The 19,617-nt window shown below is 44.6% G+C and overlaps 1 protein-coding gene across 1 annotated transcript in view; it reads left to right on the forward strand.

Annotated features, from left to right (window-relative positions):
- The first annotated feature begins 8,776 nt into the window (after positions 1 to 8,776).
- Ralbp1 (ralA binding protein 1) overlaps positions 8,777 to 19,617 on the forward strand; it is a 44,428-nt gene continuing 33,587 nt past the window's right edge. The window contains exon 1 of the mRNA XM_052750217.1: positions 8,777 to 8,947. The gene's annotated coding sequence lies outside the window, so the exon portion shown is untranslated. The remainder of the gene's footprint in view (positions 8,948 to 19,617) is intronic.

Raw genomic sequence — 19,617 nt, forward strand, 5'->3', positions numbered from 1 at the left:
CATCAAACCTTCAAAGTCATTTTAAGTCATGTTAAGTCCCATTCCTCTGCTGGGCATGGTGGTTCATGCCTGCCATCCCAATGCACTTGGGAATTTCCGCTCATGGGAGGACTGCCAGAGATTCTGGGCCAATCTAGGCTCCATAGGCCAGCAGGGGACTATAATATGAGGCTCTGTGTACCCCAAATAAGTGAGTCAACCAGCTCTCTTCCTCTTCCCTTTTATTTCTTGTACTTGTAAGGAATCAAAGAAAAACTTCAAATGTGTAGAATGTCAACCCATCCAATTGGGTTCTTTTCTATGTATTGCCAAGAAAGAAGTTCCCAGAAGCAAACCTGTAGAGATGATCTTCATGGAAAGGGGGAAAAGGTATCATATTAAGTGCCGCTACTCACCAATACTTTTCTGTTTGTTCTCAGGTCTCACTAGGTAGCTCCGGCTGTCCTGTAACTCATTGTAGACCAGGCTGACCTCGAACTCAGAGATCTACCTGCCTCTGCATCCCAAATCTTGGGATTAAAGGTGTGCACTACCACAGCCTGGCACAAATACATTTCAAGCTAACCTTTTCTCCTTTAAAGAAAATTAGCAATATTATACATGTAAATATTTTTAGATAATTTTTGAGATTATACTACATTTGCATCATTTCCCTTTCCGTTTCCATCCTCCAAACCCTCCCATGTAACCCCCCATAAATTATTTTTAAAATAGAAGTAGAGCAGAATTTTTGATGAAACACTATCTCCCAAATCCTTCTCCCCACGAAACCCTCCGGAAAGATAAGGCGTCTCGGCGGCTTCTTTCTTGACAGTCAACTTATGAATCTAACACCATATTGTCATTTTTAAATGGGGTAGACATTATAACTTCTTGCTCTAAAAGATGGTTTAGCTCACACAACTGCCCTTTTCCTCTTTAGCAAAGTTATTTTCAGCTCTTTCTTTGTGGTCTGAAATAACACTCCGATTCCAGACTTCCAGCTTATGATTCATCAACTTGAACTCTATTTCTTGGCTCTGCAGGCTGTAAGTTCTTCTTCAGCTCTCTAGACCCCAGTGTGTATACGATGACTTTTCTTTTCTTTTTTTTTTTTTTAAACACAGGGTCTCACTCTTTAGCTCTGGCTGGCCTGGAACTTTCTATGTAGACCAGGGCAACCTTGAATTCACAGAGATCCACCTGCCTCTGCCCCTTAGGTACTGGGATTAAAGGCATTCCCAGCCATATATTATGATTTTTAAAGTTGAAAACTCAATGGTGTACACATTATTATAATTTAAAAAATTTTATATAAAATTAAAGCCGGGCGGTGGTGGCACACGCCTTTAATGCCAGCACTCGGGAGGCAGAGCCAGGCAGATCTCTGTCAGTTTGAGGCTAGCCTGGGCTACCAAGTGAGTTCCAGGAAAGGCGCAAAGCTACACAGAGAAACCCTGTCTCGAAAAACTAAAAAAAAAAAAAAAATTAAAAAAATTGTTTTAAAGATTTATTTATTATGTATACAGTGTTCTGCTTGCTTGCATGTACACCTGCAGGCCAGAAGAAGGTACCAGATGTCATTACAGATGGTTGTGAGCCACCATGTGGTTGCTGGGAATTGAACTCAGGACCTCTGGAAGAGCAACCAGTTCTCTTTAAAACTATGCTTAGATTTGGCTTCTTTTCTTTCTTTCTTTCTTTCTTTCTTTTTTTAACATTTTTTCTAGTGTGTGTGTCTGTGTGTGTTCACACCATGGTGTTAGTGTGGAGGTCACAGGACAACTTACAGTAATTCTCTTTTCCACCATGTAGGTCCCAGGCGCTCAAGTTTGTAAGGCTTGGAGCCAGGTGCCTTTACCTACTCAATCTCCTCACAAACTCTACATTCTATTTCTTTTCTTTCTTTCTTCCTTCCTTCCTTTTTCTTTCTTTCCTTCCTTCCTTTCTCTTTCTTTCTTTCTTTCTTTCTTTCTTTCTTTCTTTCTTTCTTGTTTTTTTGAGACAGGATTTCTCTATGTAGTTCTGGCTCTCCTGTCTATTTCTTCTTCTATTATCTTTCTTACACGATTATTATCAGCATTTCATTATCAATAAAAAGGAATGCTAAAAGTATGAATGAAATAAATTTTAAAAATTAAAAAAAACCCTGTTGAGATTCTCTTTTCTAATATATAATCTATTGTTAATCATGTTATATTCAAAGTCAGCGCTTCTCAACTTGTGGGCTGCAACCCCTTTGGGGTCACACATCATATATCCTGCATATCAGATATTTACATTATGTTTCATAACAGCAGCAAAATTACAAAGTAGTAACAAAATAATTGTATGGTTGGGGGTCACCACACATGAGGAACTGTATTAAAGGGTGTCAGCCAGTGCTCTAGATCATTTCACGTGTGAACCATGACTATCTCGTGTAGATGAATTTCTAAATGGTCTTATTAAATAAAAAACAGGGAGCCAGATATAGGGGTGAAAGCCTTAGAGAGATCAGGGAAATAGGGAGAGCCACCAGCCAACCTTACCTCACCAACTCCACAGCTTCCAAATGCCGCAACTTCCTGTCTACCCACGCACATATGCCTTGCTGTTCTGCCATCTGATTTGCTCTCTCCGTTCAGCTACATCACTTCCTCTTCCTGCCCAGCTCTGTCACTTCCTGTCTGTCTGTACAAACCTCCAGACCTCCATGGTTAACTAGTGTTGGAATTTAAGGCGTGTGCCACCACAGTCCTGTATAACTGTCTGTGTTTCCTGGATTCCAGGTGCCTTTCTTGTGCTCGACAACCAGGCAGACAACGTGACTTCTCTCCAGTAGACTTGTGGGTCACATCAGTTCCTTTCAGTATCACATGTATTTTCTCTCAGCTGCCCCACACCACACATTACACTAAAACATGTATTTTTAAGAACTTCCTAAAAAGGGATATATAGGACATATTCTATGTTTTATGTGTGTCTATATGTTCGTGTGTGTGTGTGTGTATTTATGTGTGTCTAAATGTTCATGTGTGTGCACATGTATTTGTGTGTGTACTTGAGTGTGGAGGCCAGGGGTTGAAGCTTCAGTAGCTTTCTACTTTATTATTATTTTTTTTTACATTTAATTATTGTGTGTGTGTCTATATGTGTGCATGTATATATGTGGGGTGTGTGTGTGTGTGTGTGTGTGTGTGTGTGTGTGTGTGTGTGAATGTGATCAATAGCACACTTTTGGAAGTCAGAGGTCACCTTTTGGATTTGATTCTCTCCTTCCACCATGTGGGTTCTGGGGATTGAACTCAGATCATCAGGCTTGGTAGCAAGCCCCTTTACCCCTGAGCCATCTTGTTGGCCTTCCACTGTATTTTTTGAGATGGGGTCTTTCACTAAACCTGATTTGGTTAGATCTGCTAGCCAGCAAGCTCCAGAGACCCTCCTGTCCCTAACACTGGAATTGCGTGTGCAGACTTCGGCATCTGGCTTTTTTCCGTGGGTACCACAGATCTTCATGCTGTCAGGACAAACACTTAAAGGACGGAGCCACTTCCTAGCTCCTCTGACTTCTTACATATGTGTGACACCTTTATTTTACTTCCTCCTTCTTATTTTTACACCTTGGTTGTAGTGGGCATTTTAAGTGGCAAGCATTTTACATGTATGAGCCAGCATCCTTATTTAACCTCCTTAGGATTTCCCTTTTTTGCCTACCTGGGGCTCCTTACCTGTTCACGTTTATACTCTGAGCAATTGGGAGTCAGAAAGGACATGGGTTACAAGATGGCAGCAGAGTCAATTTTCTAGAAGGTTCTGTGACAAGGAAGTCCCAAGCCAAGTGTGCTAGAGGCCTTGTGGTCTGGAGGACACAGCTTATTTCTGTATGCTACCAGGTTCTACAGATTATAAAGTGAGAAGCTTATTAGTGCACACAAGTCCCCAGAAACCACTAGATACCAGGAACAGGACTGGTGTAGTTCAGCAGTGGCGCTACACGTGGTACCACTTCTCTAGTATGCATAGGTCCAAGGTTTTTTTTTTTTTTTTTTTTTTTTTTTTTGGTTTTTCGAGACAGGGTTTCTCTGTGTAGCTTTGCGCCTTTCCTGGTACTCGCTTTGGAGACCAGGCTGGCCTCGAACTCACAGAGATCCACCTGGCTCTGCCTCCCGAGTGCTGGGATTAAAGGCGTGCGCCACCACCGCCCGTCGGTCCAAGGTTTAATAGCCACCATGACAAAGCAATGCATAAATGTGTCTCATGTTTGATGAGGAGGTAAATTTTATTCAACTGCAAGATAAATGGAATGAAGCTGGGCATGGTGGTGCATGGCTTCAATCCTAGCACTCGGGAGGCAGAAGCAAGAGGATCTCTGAGTTCGAGGCCAGCCTGGTCTACAAAGCTTGAGCTGCTTGTTGTGGGTGCTACTGAACCCAAACTCACCTCCTCCTTTGAAAGCAGCAAGTGCTCTTAACTTCTGAGCTCTTTCTCCAGCCCCAGATTTACTGTGAATTTCATTCTCAATACATCTGTTCACTTTTTTCCTTAAAAAGTTCAGTTTCCATGTTGAGTTTCATCTGTCATTGATTTTCTCATCAAAACAGCCAAGTTTCTTCTCCAGATCCTGCACTGATTTTCTTACTTCGTTCATTTACTGACTTGATCCTCTTTGAGTCATTGGTAATTTTTCCAAGTAGATTTTTGAATTCTTTGTCTAGCATTTCAATCATTTTAGTTTTTTTGGATTTAGTAATTGAAGAATCATGCTCTTTGGAGGAGCCATATTGTCTTGATTTTGTGTGTGTTGCTGTGCAGTGATTTGCATATCTTTTGGTGTGACTATCTCTCAGTTTTGTTTGGAGATCTCAGTGCACAGCTTTTCCATTACAGATCAGCTAGTAGAAATCACTGTACCGGCCAGGCGCATGCTTTTAATCCCAACAGTCAGGAGGGAGAGCCAGGCGGATCTCTGTGAGTTCGAGGCCAGCATGGTCTACAGAGCGAGATCCAGGACAGGCACCAAAACTACACAGAGAAACCCTGTCTCAAAAAAACAAACAAACAGCCGGGCGGTGGTGGCGCACGCCTTTAATCCCAGCACTCGGGAGGCAGAGCCAGGCGGATCTCTGTGAGTTCGAGGCCAGCCTGGACTACCAAGTGAGTTCCAGGAAAGGCGCAAAGCTACACAGAGAAACCCTGTCTCGAAAAACCAAAAAAAAAAAAAAAAAAAAAAAAAAAAAAACCAAAAAAAAAAACCAAACAAACAAACAAACAAACAAACAAACAAAAAAAACAAAAAAAACCCCCAAAAAAACAAAAAAAGAAATCACTGTACCGACTACAAAACCAACACACAGATATAGTAATATACTCTGATTAGTGCTAATTGCCGTAGCACAATGACACAGCCTATGGCAACAATAATATAGAGAAGCTATGAAGTTAAATATTACATAGGATAAATTAATAATAGTAATTGGTGTAAAGAATGTGGTAGGTAAAGTATAAAAGAAAAACAAGATTAAATGAAAGAACTACAAAGAATGGAGGAAAATGTTATAAAGGACAAAGAAGAGCAGGAGGTAAAAAGAAATCTCGGCCGGGCGGTGGTGGTGCACGCCTTTAATCCCAGCACTCGGGAGGCAGAGCCAGGAGGATCCCTGTGAGTTCGAGGCCAGCCTGGGCTACCAAGTGAGTTCCAGGAAAAGGCTCCAAAGCTACACAGAGAAACCCTGTCTCGAAAAACCAAAAAAAAAAAAAAAAAAAGAAAAGAAAAAAAATGAAATCTGGTTGTGCAATAAAGCAAAACAGGAATAAACAAAGTTAGGCAAATGTAAGAGACTAGAAAATTAAAATAAAGTCAAAATATTACTAAAATATAGTAAAAGGGGAGATGGGAAAATACAAAGGGCAAAACTAAGGAACAAAAACAAAGTATTAGAAAAATAAATTTCCCAGCAGGGCTCCCCCCCCACCCCTTAGTGGTGTAGTCTGACAGATGGGCAGGGCGGAGTGTCAACCTTGGAGTCTCTCTTCTTTTTTTTTTTTTTTTTTTTGGTTTTTCGAGACAGGGTTTCTCTGTGTAGCTTTGCGCCTCTCCTGGAACTCACTTGGTAGCCCAGGCTGGCCTCGAACTCACAGAGATCCGCCTGGCTCTGCCTCCCGAGTGCTGGGATTAAAGGCGTGTGCCACCACCGCCCGGCTGGAGTCTCTCTTCTTTCCCAACACACACACACACACAACATTCATAGCCTTGATCCTGTAAATAATGAATAGTGTTTGATCCAAATTATTAAAATAAGTGTCTTAGGGGAGATAAAACGTTTGTTTGCATGTACATGCCATGAGTATGAGGAGGTGGAGGGGCTGGATGAGAGAAGGGAGACTTCCTACATATTTCATGTGACTAAATCAATTGGTAGGTAAAGTGTCAGTACCTGGGAGGGAGATGAAGTTTGATCTTAAAGTGATCGTACATTAGCCACAGATCATGGATGCTGATGGAGGTTATGAGACTTCTGGATCAGGACTAACTACTTTTTCCTCGTAGACAGGGGTCACCTAAGACCACCGGAAAACACAGATCTTTACATTAGATTCACAACAGTAGCAAAATTAGAGTTATGAAGCAGCAACAGAAGTAATTTTAGGGTTGGGGGTCCCCACAGCATGAGGAACTGTATTAGAGGGTCGCAGCATTAGGAAGGTTGAGAACCACTGGTGTAGAGCAGCAAGCACTATGCGCTTAGTGTTCACCTTGACTCCCTTCATCCTCAGTCCCTCGGCTGTGATGCCAGTCGGTTCAGATGGATGTTGCACAGGCAAAAGGTTTGCATCATAGCTGAAGAATGTTTGCACTAGAAAACCCCAGTCTCTGCGCTGGACCTCAGAGGTGTGATGTTTGCCTAGTGAGTGTAAGGCCCTGGCTTCCACCTCTAGCACTGAAAACGTAGCAAAACCAGTCTTTTTATAACGGGCTGCAAACAAACCCACCTAACGTATGTCCTAGAACACACTGTATTTTTTGTTTGACATTAAACTGGGTTCTCGCTCTGAATTCTCATCTGTTTAGCTTTTCCCTGGGAGGAGTCAAAATGGTTCCTACATTTGCAGACCTCAAATACTTACTTCATCGTACCAGAAAAGAGAGAAAGCTTCAGTTTAGTTGAAGTCTCAGTCTGTCTTTGTGGGTTCGTTGGTTCTGGTTTGGTCATGATGCCTATTTCTAAAAGTTACTGGAGGAAATGGTTATGTGGGGCCACTTAAGTGGGAGGAAAAAAATGCCGAAATACAGCCAATAAATATGTTCTATATTTGTACCTCCATTAACACACATAAACGGTGTGTATAGATTATTCATGCATTGGCTCACATAAACACAGCACTTAAGGATCTGCACAAACTACGGCTTGGAAGGGCGTCTGTCTTCACGGACAGCTCTTGCTTTTCTGTGTCCTTCACCTCTCTGCTTTCGGCCTCATTCACTTCCATGGTGAATGATGACAGGCCACGTGATCTTACAGTAACTATGACCACCAGTAATTACTCAGTAAAAACGCCTCTTCCTCGCTCCACTCCTCTGCATTCATGTATCACCTTCCAGAGAGGGCTCCACAAAGCCCTGCCCCAGGTCAGTGCCTATCCCCTGGCCCAATCAGCACTGCCGGCGGAAAGGAATATTTTAATTAGCGTACTTTCACAAGGCCATCTCTTCATGGAGGCTATTTCACTGCTACAGGGGCTCTTGGAAGGTTCCTCTGGAACCTCAGTGTTTCACTGAGGGCGACTGTTTTGTACAAGGGATAGAGAAAAGATGGCTTGGGAGCACTGTACACGAAGGAGCACAGGGATCAACTTTAATAGGTAATGAAGTTCTAGAATGTGGCTCTTGGGAACGGAAGGGATCGTGAAGAATCATCCACTAGAAATCCTATTTCCCTTCTTTCTGCCAATATCATAAAACCAGAAGACTTCAAAAGACGGCTGCTTTTCACGGTTCGGTATGCACCAGCGAATACTCTTTCCAGCCTTCGTGAGGGTCTTCTGGAGGACACTCAGCTGATTCTATTTGCGAGCCGAACAAGAAGCTGTGCGGCTTTAGCTCGGGCGTTGATTGCTAAGTGCTGAGGGTGGGAGACAGCGGTACCGCCGCCGCCGCCAACCAACACATACTTCAGGGATCCTGCGGACTGCCCCGCACAGGCCCCACAGGCTTCCTTTCTCCAATCCCTCGGTTGCGTTCTCCAAACGAAGATTCCCCACCCAGAGAAGGCCAGCAAGGTGCTCCGCCCAGAGGCGGGGTGAGCCGGCAGCCCAGGCTGGTTGAACTGGTTGGAACCACCAAAGTACGCAGACGCGGAAAAAAAAAAAAGTCATTTTAGGTAGCTGAGGGCACCAGGCTAGAGCTTGAGGAGGAAAGCGCTTTCTTTCCTGCAGACCACTGCAGGGCTTCCAAACTGTGTTTTCGCTGGGATTCGCTCCGGTAGGTACAGGTTCCACTCGGTCCCCAGGACAATGCGCAGGCGCCTGCGGAGCCTTAGCGTTTGGCACGTCCTCTCGCGGGTTCCCTGTCTCCCCAGCGAGTTCCAGCCCCGGGAGGCGTGGTGCTTCCTGGGTGTTGTAGTTTATGTCCGAGGCACGGGCCTCAGGCAGCGGGGTGTCGGGGTTCCTAGAACTACCACTCCCGGCGTGCCCCGCGCGAGGGCACGGGGCGTTAGCCCAGGACGGTCTTAGCCGTCAGAGTCAAGAATCCGAGGACCCGGGAAGCCGGCTGCGGCGGGAGGAGGGAGTGCGCGTGCGCGCTGGGCCGGCCCGTCCTGTTCTGTCCCAATCATTGTAAACAGGCGGAGGCTGGGCGGGGTGGGAATGGGGCTCCCGCGGCCGGCCAGGGGGCCAGCGCAGGAGGCGGCGGTCGTGGCGGCTGCGTGAGGGCGAGGAGGCGGCGGCGGCTGCTGCAGCGGAGCCGACGGTCGCTGGGCGGCAGGCACTGGTCAGTGGCGGGGAGCGGTCGCTTTGCGGGGGTCGCCGCGCTGCGGCGGCGCGGTGCCCACGGCTCGCGCGCCGGGCCTCGCGCCCGCGCCTGTCAGGCAGCATGCTGGGCTTGGGATCCTGGGCTCGGAATTGGAGTTGGGGGTGGGGGGCGTGGCTGCCGCTCCTTAGGTTCTCCGGGCAGGCTTCACCCTTCCCCCCCGCCCCCGGCCCCCCTCCCCGCAAGCTTGCTCTTTGGGGGTGGGTCACGCCGCCTGCCCGACAGGCCTCCCTGGGTGCTCCCGGGTGTGTCCTGTTGCTGCTCTTGGAGCCAGGGGCGAGCTGGGAACCCAGCGGTTTCTCGGAGCTTCCAGGCCGCGGGGCATCTCTGCCGGCCACACCTGGCCGGAGCTGCGCCGGGGGACTGGCCTTCCTCAGCCTTCCGGTGTGTGCGTCGCACCTGGCATGCCCACCTGTCCCCGTGCTTGCGGGGTGGAGTCGGCGAGCAGCTCCTGCTGTTGCCCGGGGCTGGTGTTGGGGCAGGGGGCGCTCCTGGTTGCAGAGGTCCTTGCTTCAGTTTCAGTGGCCATGGACGGCCAGATCTGGAGTTCAGAACTCCATGCTCAACGCATTTTCAAGTGTTTTTGGGCCACGGTGTTCTTGATCGAGGCCAGCTTTCTTTTTCGTCTTTTATATATGTCGTTGGGAAACAGGTTTGACAAAATTTTCCACTTCCCAGTCTTCTGAAGTAGTAGTGCTGGTTCAAGTTTGGAGAGTATTTATCGAGCGTTCTTCCGGAGAGGGCAGCATTCGTACCCTAAGGTTGAGTATGGTTCTTGAAGATCACTGACGTTTCCGTGGGAGGTCTGTGCTCGTGACAGAAGGGCTACCATGTGGGCATTGAGGTGCTGCACTGCCCAGCCTCAGTGGTTTTCATGGAATGGGTGTGGGCCAACGCTGTGGTGCTTTGGGTAGCCTTCCATCATACTTGGGAGTTATTCACAAAATATTGAAGTGATGATAAGGAATAGGCCCACATTTGGCTTGGTGTTCAGGTTGCCAGCACGTGTAAAGGAAGAAACAAGACCGTGAATGGAAAAGGTCACATCACTTTCTCAGTGGTGTTGGCTTTAAATAGGGATTGGGAGTCAGTACAGTGGTTCCCACTTTTCAGTGTCTCAGAGATCCAAGAGAGATAGGTTGGTTTAATGGTAGCTACTGTTAAATAATTTTTTAAACAAAGTATCTAGACACAAGGTAAGGTAACTGAATTTGATGTCTTTACAAAAGGTGGCTTCTCATAGTCAAATTTACAGAAACTATTTTTTTCATAATTTAGAAAGAAGTGGTATTTTAAAAAGTGTGCATTGGGACCAGGGTTTGGTTCCCAGTACCCACATCAGGCCATTTCCAACTGCCTGTAAGTCCAGTTCCCAAGGAAGTCCAACAACTCTGGTCTCCACAGGTAATTGCACACCTTCCCAGGACTAAAAATAATAAAAATTTAAAGCAAATGTTAACTTTATTTTGTGCAGTTAATTTGCACAGTCCATTGCTTGGCAAGAAGAGATTAGTTCAGAACATGGTCCCAAAGTGTGTTCTGTTGTTTTTTTCTTTACTGGGGAGAGGTTCAGGATCTCACTGTGTAACTCTGGTTGTCCCGGAACCTTCCTAAGACCAGGCTGTCTTAGAATTCACAGAGCTCTTCCTGCTTCTGGCTTCTGAGTGCTGGGATTAAAGGCATGTGCTTCCATGTCTAGCTATTCTTTTCTTTCAAAAAGAAAACCCTGATAGAATATATGCTGGTATGTGTAAGACAGAACATGGGGAAAATGCAGATTATTTAGAATACAAAAATTACTGTGTTTAGAGAACTTGAAAATGGATAAGACCACCTGCTTTCAGATGGTCAGGTGTATCTCTTGAATTGTCAACAAGTAATACATAAGTATACATAAAATACTTTGTTTTATACACACATACACACAGATACATGCTAGGGAGTGAACCCAGGGTCTTGGACACATTAGGAAAGCACTCAACCACTGTGTTACAGCAGTCAGCCCACAAACTACAACATGTTTCTAAGAGGGCTTTGTAGAAAATATGGGGGTTCTGTGAATGTATACAAGAGGTAATTCTCCATTTCTTAAGGGAGAAGCTATGGAAGAGGGCAGTAGTTAGAAAAGAGCCATGGGTAAACAGTGATGAAAACATGGGTTGAGAATGCCCAGGGGAAGATATCTAACATTGTGAAAGCGACTGGACAGCCACAGAACTGATGAGCAGTTCGATGGGGGAGAGTGTATGCAAAACCACGTAAAACTAGCTACATGGTAGCATCTTCGAGGGGACACACACACACACACACACACACACACACACACACACACACACACACACCCCTACCTACCTCAAGTATAGCTGGGTACCTGGGTCTGGTGGTGGTGAGACATGGAACTGGGGAGGTCGTCTGTATACCATCAGCAATTTCAGCTCTGTCCTGCAAGCAAATAGGAGTCATTGCAACAGAACCGAGAAGGGAAGGGGATGGGGGTGGGAGAGACAGGCAGACTGGCCAACCTCTGCCGGTCCAACCAGTGTTTAATCCTGTTATGAATGTTATGTCCTTAGGGATCCAGCAAAATTAATTAGAAAAGGAACTTTAGGCTGAAGGGGCTGGAAAGAGACAAGTAGGAAGCATGAGCACTTCTTTGGAACATTTCAGACAGGTGAGTTGGTTCTGTAGCTGTCGCGTCGGTTGTGGATGAGGGAGCAGAAGATGAGGCTGTACTGATGAACCTTCAAAAACTGTCTGCCATGCTAAGGATTTTAGCGCCCTCACTATAGGTAATAATACAATGTGTGGGTTTAAACTTACTGTTTTCATTTTAGAAAGATCACTCTAGAATGGTAGAGTGTAGATTTCAGAGTATGGAGGCTCTATAGAATTGAGTACAGGAAGGCTTTAGAAAGTCTTTGTTATTGTCAATAATTGAGGTGAGAAATAGGGTCTAAAACTAATGCAGTCTCAGATTACCGAAAGCAGAAAAAGTTAGGAGAATACACTGAATAGGATTTAGCAAAGATTGGTATTGGAAATTGAGGGTGAAATAATTGGATACAATGACTTTGATTTCATCCTGGGTCCTTGAGAAACAATGATAAGATATCCGAGACAGAGAATTCCGGAAGGGGAGTAAGTGTGAAAAGGAACTGAATGTTGGCTTCTGGCTTATTGAGTGGGTGTTATTTGCAGGGAGAATCATCTGCTTCAGAGTTTTTCCGTGTGTGTGTGTGTGTGTGTGTGTGTGTGTGTGTGTGTGTGTGTGTGTGTGTGTGTGTGTTGATGAGCGGTCAGCACACTGTATTGTCTTTTTAGGTGTGAGCCTTCTCATCAGTCTCCTCGCAGTATACTGTAAGTGGTAGCTGAAGCTTTGTTTAGAGACCACCCACGGGAAGAGTTTGCCGACAGCAATCAGTTCTAAAAATAGACCCCAGAGACCATTAAAATCCAGACAGAGGAGGATGTGTTGGAAAGTGACATTCAAAAATGTTTGATTGGCCAGGTGGTGCTGGCATATACCTTTAATCCCAGCGTTTGGGAGGCAGAGGCAGGCAGATCTTTGAGTTCAAGGCCAGCCTGGTCTACAGAGAAACCCTGTTTTGAAAAACCAAAAACAAAGAAAGTTTGGTGATGTCGAGGCATCCATAATGAAATGTCATAGAAGCCAAAAGAGGGTCCTTTTTTTTTTTCAAGTTTTTTTGAGCTATGGTTTCATTCTGTAGTCCAGGCTGGCCTTGACCTCAGAAGGAGTGTTCCTTCTGCCTCAGCTGTCTCAGTGCTGGGCTTCACAGTGTGAATCACTGTGTCCAGCTGAGAGGGTGGTTGTGAAGGCTACTATCTTCACAGCTAATTCCAGAAAAGAAAATAAGAAGAAAGCCCTGTCAGGTGTGGGGTTGGTACCTATAATCCCAGCACCAGGGAGACTCTGCAGGAAGTTTGAGACCAGATAGCAAGACCTATCTCAAAATACAAAATAAACATCAGCACCAACAAAAAGATGAAAGCGTTACTTGAAATTCTCTTGAGTAGGGGGCTAGAGAGACAGCTCAGCAGTTGAGAACTCTCGCTGCTGTTCCAGAGGCCCCGAGGTCGGTTCCCAGCAGCCATATTGAGTGGTTCATAACTGCCTGTAACCGCAGCTCCGGAGGGAACCAACACCTCTGGCCTCCAGGGGCATCCAAACTAACCTACACCTTTTTTTCTTATTTTGAGACAGGGTCTTTCTGTGTAGTCTTGGCTGTCCTGGACCTCACTGTGTAGACCCAGCTGGTCTTGAACTCAAAGAGAATCCCCTGCCTCTGCCTCCTGAGTGCTGGGATTAGAGGTATGTGCCACCACACCTGGGTACATAATTAAAAAATAATAAATGCTCTGAGTAGTTGGTCAGAATAAGCATGATCAGAATCTTTCGAGTTTGATAAATAGAAAGTCATTGAATTTGATAAAGATTCTTAGGAGTGTGTTGGGTTAAATTTGTGGCAGTTTGGTAGGATAAGTGAAGAAGAAACTTCCTTGAGGGGAGAGGTCAGAGAGAGAGAAAGCAGATTGACATGGCCCCCAGCACTGACTGGAGTGGGCCGCAGGAGGTGGTGAAGGCCAAGGCAGGGATTTCAACATGCTGAAGACCGGAACCTACTTTAGAAAATAATGCCTTTTCTGAAACTTAATTCCTGTGTAATAAAATAACCTTCCTGTGTGTGTGTGTGTGTGTGTGTGTGTGTGTGTGTGTGTGTGTGTGTGTGTGTGTGCGCGCGCGCGTGCGTGCGCGCATGCCCTTGGAGGCCAGAGGTTGAGTTTGGATGTCTCCCTCAGTGGCTCTCCACCTTACGTTTTGAGGCAGGGACTCTCTGTGAACCTGATACAGATGGTTGATACAGATGGATGAATGGCAAACTGCAGAGGTCCTCCTGCCTCCCCAGCACTGGGACTGGGGTGCTTAGAGCTTGTGCCGCACCCAGCCTTAGTGGTTCTGGGGGACTGAAATCAGGTTCTCATCTTTTCACAGCAAGGAGCTTAGGGAACAAGCCATCTTCCCAACTCAAATTTAGCTTTTTAAAAAGTTACGGTTCAGTGTTTTTTAGTGTGACCATGATAACACGATTAAGTTTTAGAACGTTGTCATTACTACCCCCTCCTTCCTCCAAAGCCTGCCACCTGTCTGCAGTCACTCACTGTTCTGCTTACCCATTCATCTACTTCTGTGCCTGTTGATTGCCCGTTTCGGAAATTTAATGTCAATGTACTCAGGTGATCGTCCATTACTGCCTTCACCTCATACAAGGATCTAGGGATATGGTAGCCGGTGCCAACACTTTGAAACATTTCTGAATAAAGCCCCAGATAGACAGCTTGAGCATCCCAGTACTCATTTGTGGTTACGTTAGTTACCTTTCATTGCTGTGATAAAATACCATGACCAAAAGCAACTTCTGGGACAAAGAGTTTCTGACTTACAGTTCCAGAGGGGTAAGAGTTCATCATGGCAGAGAGGTGTGGCCGCAAGTGACATGAATGATGGTCGGAACAGGAAGCTGAGAGATCACATTTCCAGCCACATACAAGAAGCAAAGAGAGTGAGCTGAAGCGGGGGTCAGGCCGTAAACTCTGAAAGCCCAGCCCAGTGATGTACTTAGGACACCAACCGGGACAAGTGTTCAAATGCGTGGGGACATTTCTCACTCAAACGGCCACAGTAGCCCTCTCGGTTTCTGGCTCTACTGATAGAGTGTCTTGTCGTACTTGTTACTGTTACTAATCTCATTAAACTTGTAGGTGTGCATAGTAAAATACAGTAGATGGAGGCTTTGGAACTGTTTTTGTTCCAGAAACCCACTGGGGGAGGGGGTCTTACCTTTACCCATGCTTAACTCTTTCAGTCATGCTCAGTTTCTGTGAATGAAGTAATGATTTGCTTAGAAGGAGGGTAGGGAGCAGGCATAACTTCAGGCTGGGAGCTGTTTGCCAGATGAACCAACTGCATGATTTACTGTTGGACTTTTTTTGTCCTAGTTGGGAGTAGGGTGAGAGGGGAAAGCTGCAAAAAATGGTGTTTGGTTACCAATGGCCGATGATCATACCTTTGAAATGAGACCTCCATAAAAGCCCTTCAACAGCTGGAGAGAGAGTGCTCAGCAATTAAGAACACATACTGCACCTGTAAAAGACCCTCGTTCAATTCCCAGTGTTCAAACCAAACAGCTCTCACATCCTCCTGTATCTCTAGCTCTGAGGATCTGATGCCCTCTTCTGGAATCATTGGGTACTGCACTCATGTGCGCAAACCCCTTTCCCCCCCAGAGATACACATAATTAAAATCTTAAAACAAACAAACAAACAAAAACCCTCAGCAGTGGGGTTCGGAGAGATTCTGGGTTGCTGAATACGTCCTTGTACTAGGGGAGGTCTGCATCCCAGTTTCATAGGGCAGAGGCTTCTGCACTTGGGGCCTTTCTTTCTCAACCTTGTAGGGACTTCATTGGCTGCTTGTTAATTTATGACATCTACTACCACAAATTGGTAAATGTGAGTTAAGTATTTTCCCAAGATGTATAAAAATATTCTTACAAAATACTAAACCTGGACTGGTGAGATTGGTCATCGGGTAAGGGTGCCTCTGGCCAGGACTGATGATGACCTGACTTTGATTTCTGAAGCCCACAGGGTTGAAGAGAGGATGAACTTGTTCTCTGACCTCTAGCATAACATAAGTGCACCTGAGATGGAAGTTGTGAGAACACAGTTGGTTGTATAGCTGCTTGGTCAGATATACAGGAGGTGGTATAGGGCTTGTGATTGACATCCCAAGTGAGCGCTGCATGTGGGACTGAGCACTTAGAATTATGGAGTCTGACACTAACTCTTGACGATACTGTCAGAATTAAATTGAATTACAGAGCATCCAGCTGGTGTCTGGAGAATTGGGAAAAATTACATTTGATATAAGAAGTGCAGTCAGGAGCCAGATCGCATGGTAACTACGCTAGGGTCTTAGGAAACTGCAAACCAGTCCTCCAGGGGCTGCACCATTGTTTACAGCCCAGGCCTCCAGTGCCTCTCATCGCGGCCAACACTTGCTGTTTCCTTTCTTTCCCTTGTGGACTTGAGTTACATTTTCCCCGTGGCTAATGCTTTTGAATATCTTTTCTTCATGTGTTTGATGGTCATTTGTTTATCTTTGGAGAAACAGCTGTTCAAATCTCTTGTCTGATAGATTGTCTGTTTCTTGTTGAATGGTAAGAGTTCTTTGTATATTTTGGATACAAGACCCTTATAAACTATATGATTTACAAACATTCTCTCATTCTCTGGTTGTCTTCACTTTGAGTCTTCTGAGTCACAAATATTTTGGTTTATAAGTTACCTGTGTTGTTATTTGTTACACTTTTGATGTAATACCTTTGAATATTTATTCTTATAATTGTATTGTTTTAGTTCCTGTATCTGAGTTGGAGTCATATAATTTACAGTGTGAGATAGGGGTCTCTTTATGGCATGTAGTAATTCAATTGGCCGTGTTCCTTTTTTGTTCTGATTGGATAGCTATGACATCCTTATTGGAACCGTTTGACCACAGATGCATGGGTTTATGCCTAGACTGTCAGCTTGAGTCATCAGTCAGCCTGTGTACCCCCTACATGGTAACCTGTACTTTTTTTAAAGACTGAGATATTTTTATTTTACGTGTGGGTGCTTTGCCTGCTCGTGTGTTTGTGCACCATATATGTGCTTGGTGCCCTTGGAGGCCAGAGAGGGCGTTGGATCCTCTGGAACTGGAGTTACAGATACGATGGTTATTGAGCTGCCCTGGGGTACTGGGAACTGAGCCTCGGTTCTTTGAAGAACAGTCAGTGTTCTTAAGTGTGTCTTCTAGTCCACATGCTGTTTTGATTATTCCAGCTTTATAGTACATTTTTGAAAAAATCAGGAAATAATGAGTTCTTCAACTTAGTTCCTTTTTTTTTTTCTCTCTCTCTTCAATTTTTGGTTGTTGTTGCTACCATGGGCCCCTTGCAGATTCATATGAAAGTGAAATATCTGCAAAAAAGGCCATGACATTTTACAATGAAATTCTTTCTGGATAAACCCACATAGAGTTAAAAAAAATCTGTGTTTATTAACAGAGACTTCTTTTCATAAGCTGTGTATAATTTCTTCCAGCAGTGTTTTATAGTTAGCATTGTACAAGCCTTTTACTTCCTTGATTAAATTTACTCCTATTTACTCTTTTGTATGTTATTGCAAATGAAATTGTTCCTTTTCATTTTTTGTGATGTTCATTGTTAAATGTCTGTACATTACTAACGTGTATGAATATACAACTGGTTTCTGTCTTCCTAAGGTTTTGAACTTCATTGCTCTATTCATTGGAGTTTTCTGTCAGGTCCTGCCCTTCTGCAAATAGAGGGGATTTTGCTACTTCCTTTATTTATAATTCTTATTTATTCAGGCTTTTTCTCTCCTAATTCCAGGCAAGAATTTCTAGTGCAGAGTTGAATGACGTTGCAGGAGCAAACCTCCTGGTCTTGTTTGTGATCTTGGGAGGAGAACTTGAGTCCTTCATCATTAAGTATGATGTCAGCTCTGGGTGTTCAGTGGCATTCTTAGTTTGATGATTGCATGGCTTGATTTCTATGTAAGTTTTAAGTTTCTACATGCTCAGTGTTTTGTCTGTTACTGACAGCTAGTTTTATTTGATTGTGGTTAGAAAACATACTTCACATGATTTCATTCTTGTGAAGTTTATTGACACTTGCTTTGTGACCTGTCCTGGAGAATGTTTCCCATAATTTGTGGTAGACTATTGCTGGGCAGAATGTTCTGTTAGATGTCTGGAGGGTGATAGGTTTTTAAGTGGTCTGTGTTCTGGTTGATCTCTCTAGTTGGATTATTACTTAGGTGGGAGTATTGAAGTCTCCAATTGTTGAAGTAGTTCTTTCAGATTTGTTAGTTTTTGTTTTGTATCTTTAGATGCATAAACATTTATAATTGTCATGCTTCTTCAATGGAGTTACCCGTTATCCACTTATTACATAAATTCAAGAGGTGGTTTAGTTTCTGACACTGCTGGTTACTGTTTGTATGTACTTCTTGTCCGTCCCCCACCCCCTCTTTTTTTTCTTCTTTTCAAGACAGCGTTTCTCTGTGTAGCCCTGGCTGCCCTGGAATTCACTCTGTAGACCAGGCTGGCCTCCAACTCACAGAGACCTGCCGCTGCCTCCTGAGTGCTGAGTGCTGGGACTAAAGGCATGTGCCACCACCCACCTCTTGCTATCTCTTTAAAAAACTTTACTTATTTATTGGAAAGGGTTTGTCTGTGTTGTCCAGACTGACCTCAAGTTTGTGGTCCTCCTGTGTTAGCCTCCTGGGTGCTGGGATACAGGAGTGTGTCACATGTCCAATGAGAAAGTTTTTCCTTTCAATTCTTTGTTACTCTGCATTCTGGTCTCCATGGGATCTGATGTGGTCAGCTGTCATTGTTTGAGTAATTCCTGTCATTGATTCGAAGACTGTGCCTGTCCTTTAACTACTGAGGCTGTGTCTTGATGTGGATCTATGCAGGTTTATCCTGTTTGGAGCTGAGTGTGTTCATTAAGTTGGGAAGTGTGTGAGCCATTGTTTCTTAAATATTCTTTCTGTTCCTCTCTTCTTTTAGGATGTCTGTAACTTGTGTTTTGGCAAAAATTCATGATGCTCTTTCACATACCACTTGGGCTCTGTTCCCTTATTTTTTGAGACGGTTTCTTTGTGAAACCATCTGGGCTGTCCTTGATCTCACTCTGTAGACCAAGCTGGCCTTGAGCTCACAGAGATCTGCCTCGCCTGCCTCTGCCTCCTGAGTGCTGGGATTAAAGGTGTGTGCCAGCACTGCCTGGCTGGGCTGTTATATTTTCATTCTTTTTTCTTTCTGATCAGGAGACTGCCCTAGCTGTCTGAGTTGATCTACATTCACTGGTTCCTTAGTCTGTGCCTAGATCAATTGTTGGCTCTAATGAACTTTTCTTTGTATTACTATCCTTTCAACTTCAGAATTTATGTAGACTAAAAAATGTTGAATCCACGTGGGTGCTGGGAATTGAGCTTGAGTCCTCTGCAGGAATAGCAGGTGCTCTTAACTTACCTGCTGAGCCTTCTCTCCATCTCCAGCGCCTCGAACTTCAGAATTTCTATTTCATTAATTTAAAAACAATTTCTATCTTTTTATTGCTGTTACCTTTTGGTGAGGCAGAGTCCTAATGTTTTCCATTAGGCTTTTGTTTTTAACTCTCTTTTTCTTTAAGTGACACAGTCTTTCTGTATAGTCTGTCTGTATAGACAGATCCCTCCCTCCTTTCTTCCTTCTTTCCTTTCTCTCTCTCTTTTTTGACACAGGGTCTTTCTGGATACCCTTGGCCGTCCTGGAGCTCACTTTGTAGACCAGGCTGGACTTGAACTCACAGAGATCCACTTGCCTCCCATACTCTGTGATGGGTGCCTTCAGCCAAATATGCAGTTGACCCCTCTGTTTACAAGTCTCACATTTGTGGATTCAGCCCACTGGGTGTAAAACATTGTGTTAGTAGAACGTGAGCAGATGTTTCTTGTCATTATTCCCCAAACAAAACATTATAATGGGGCTGGAGAAATG

This window comes from Peromyscus californicus, unplaced genomic scaffold, assembly GCF_007827085.1.
Source record: "Peromyscus californicus insignis strain IS unplaced genomic scaffold, ASM782708v3 Scaffold_21__1_contigs__length_65335640, whole genome shotgun sequence".
In the NCBI taxonomy this organism is placed as follows: domain Eukaryota; kingdom Metazoa; phylum Chordata; class Mammalia; order Rodentia; family Cricetidae; genus Peromyscus; species Peromyscus californicus.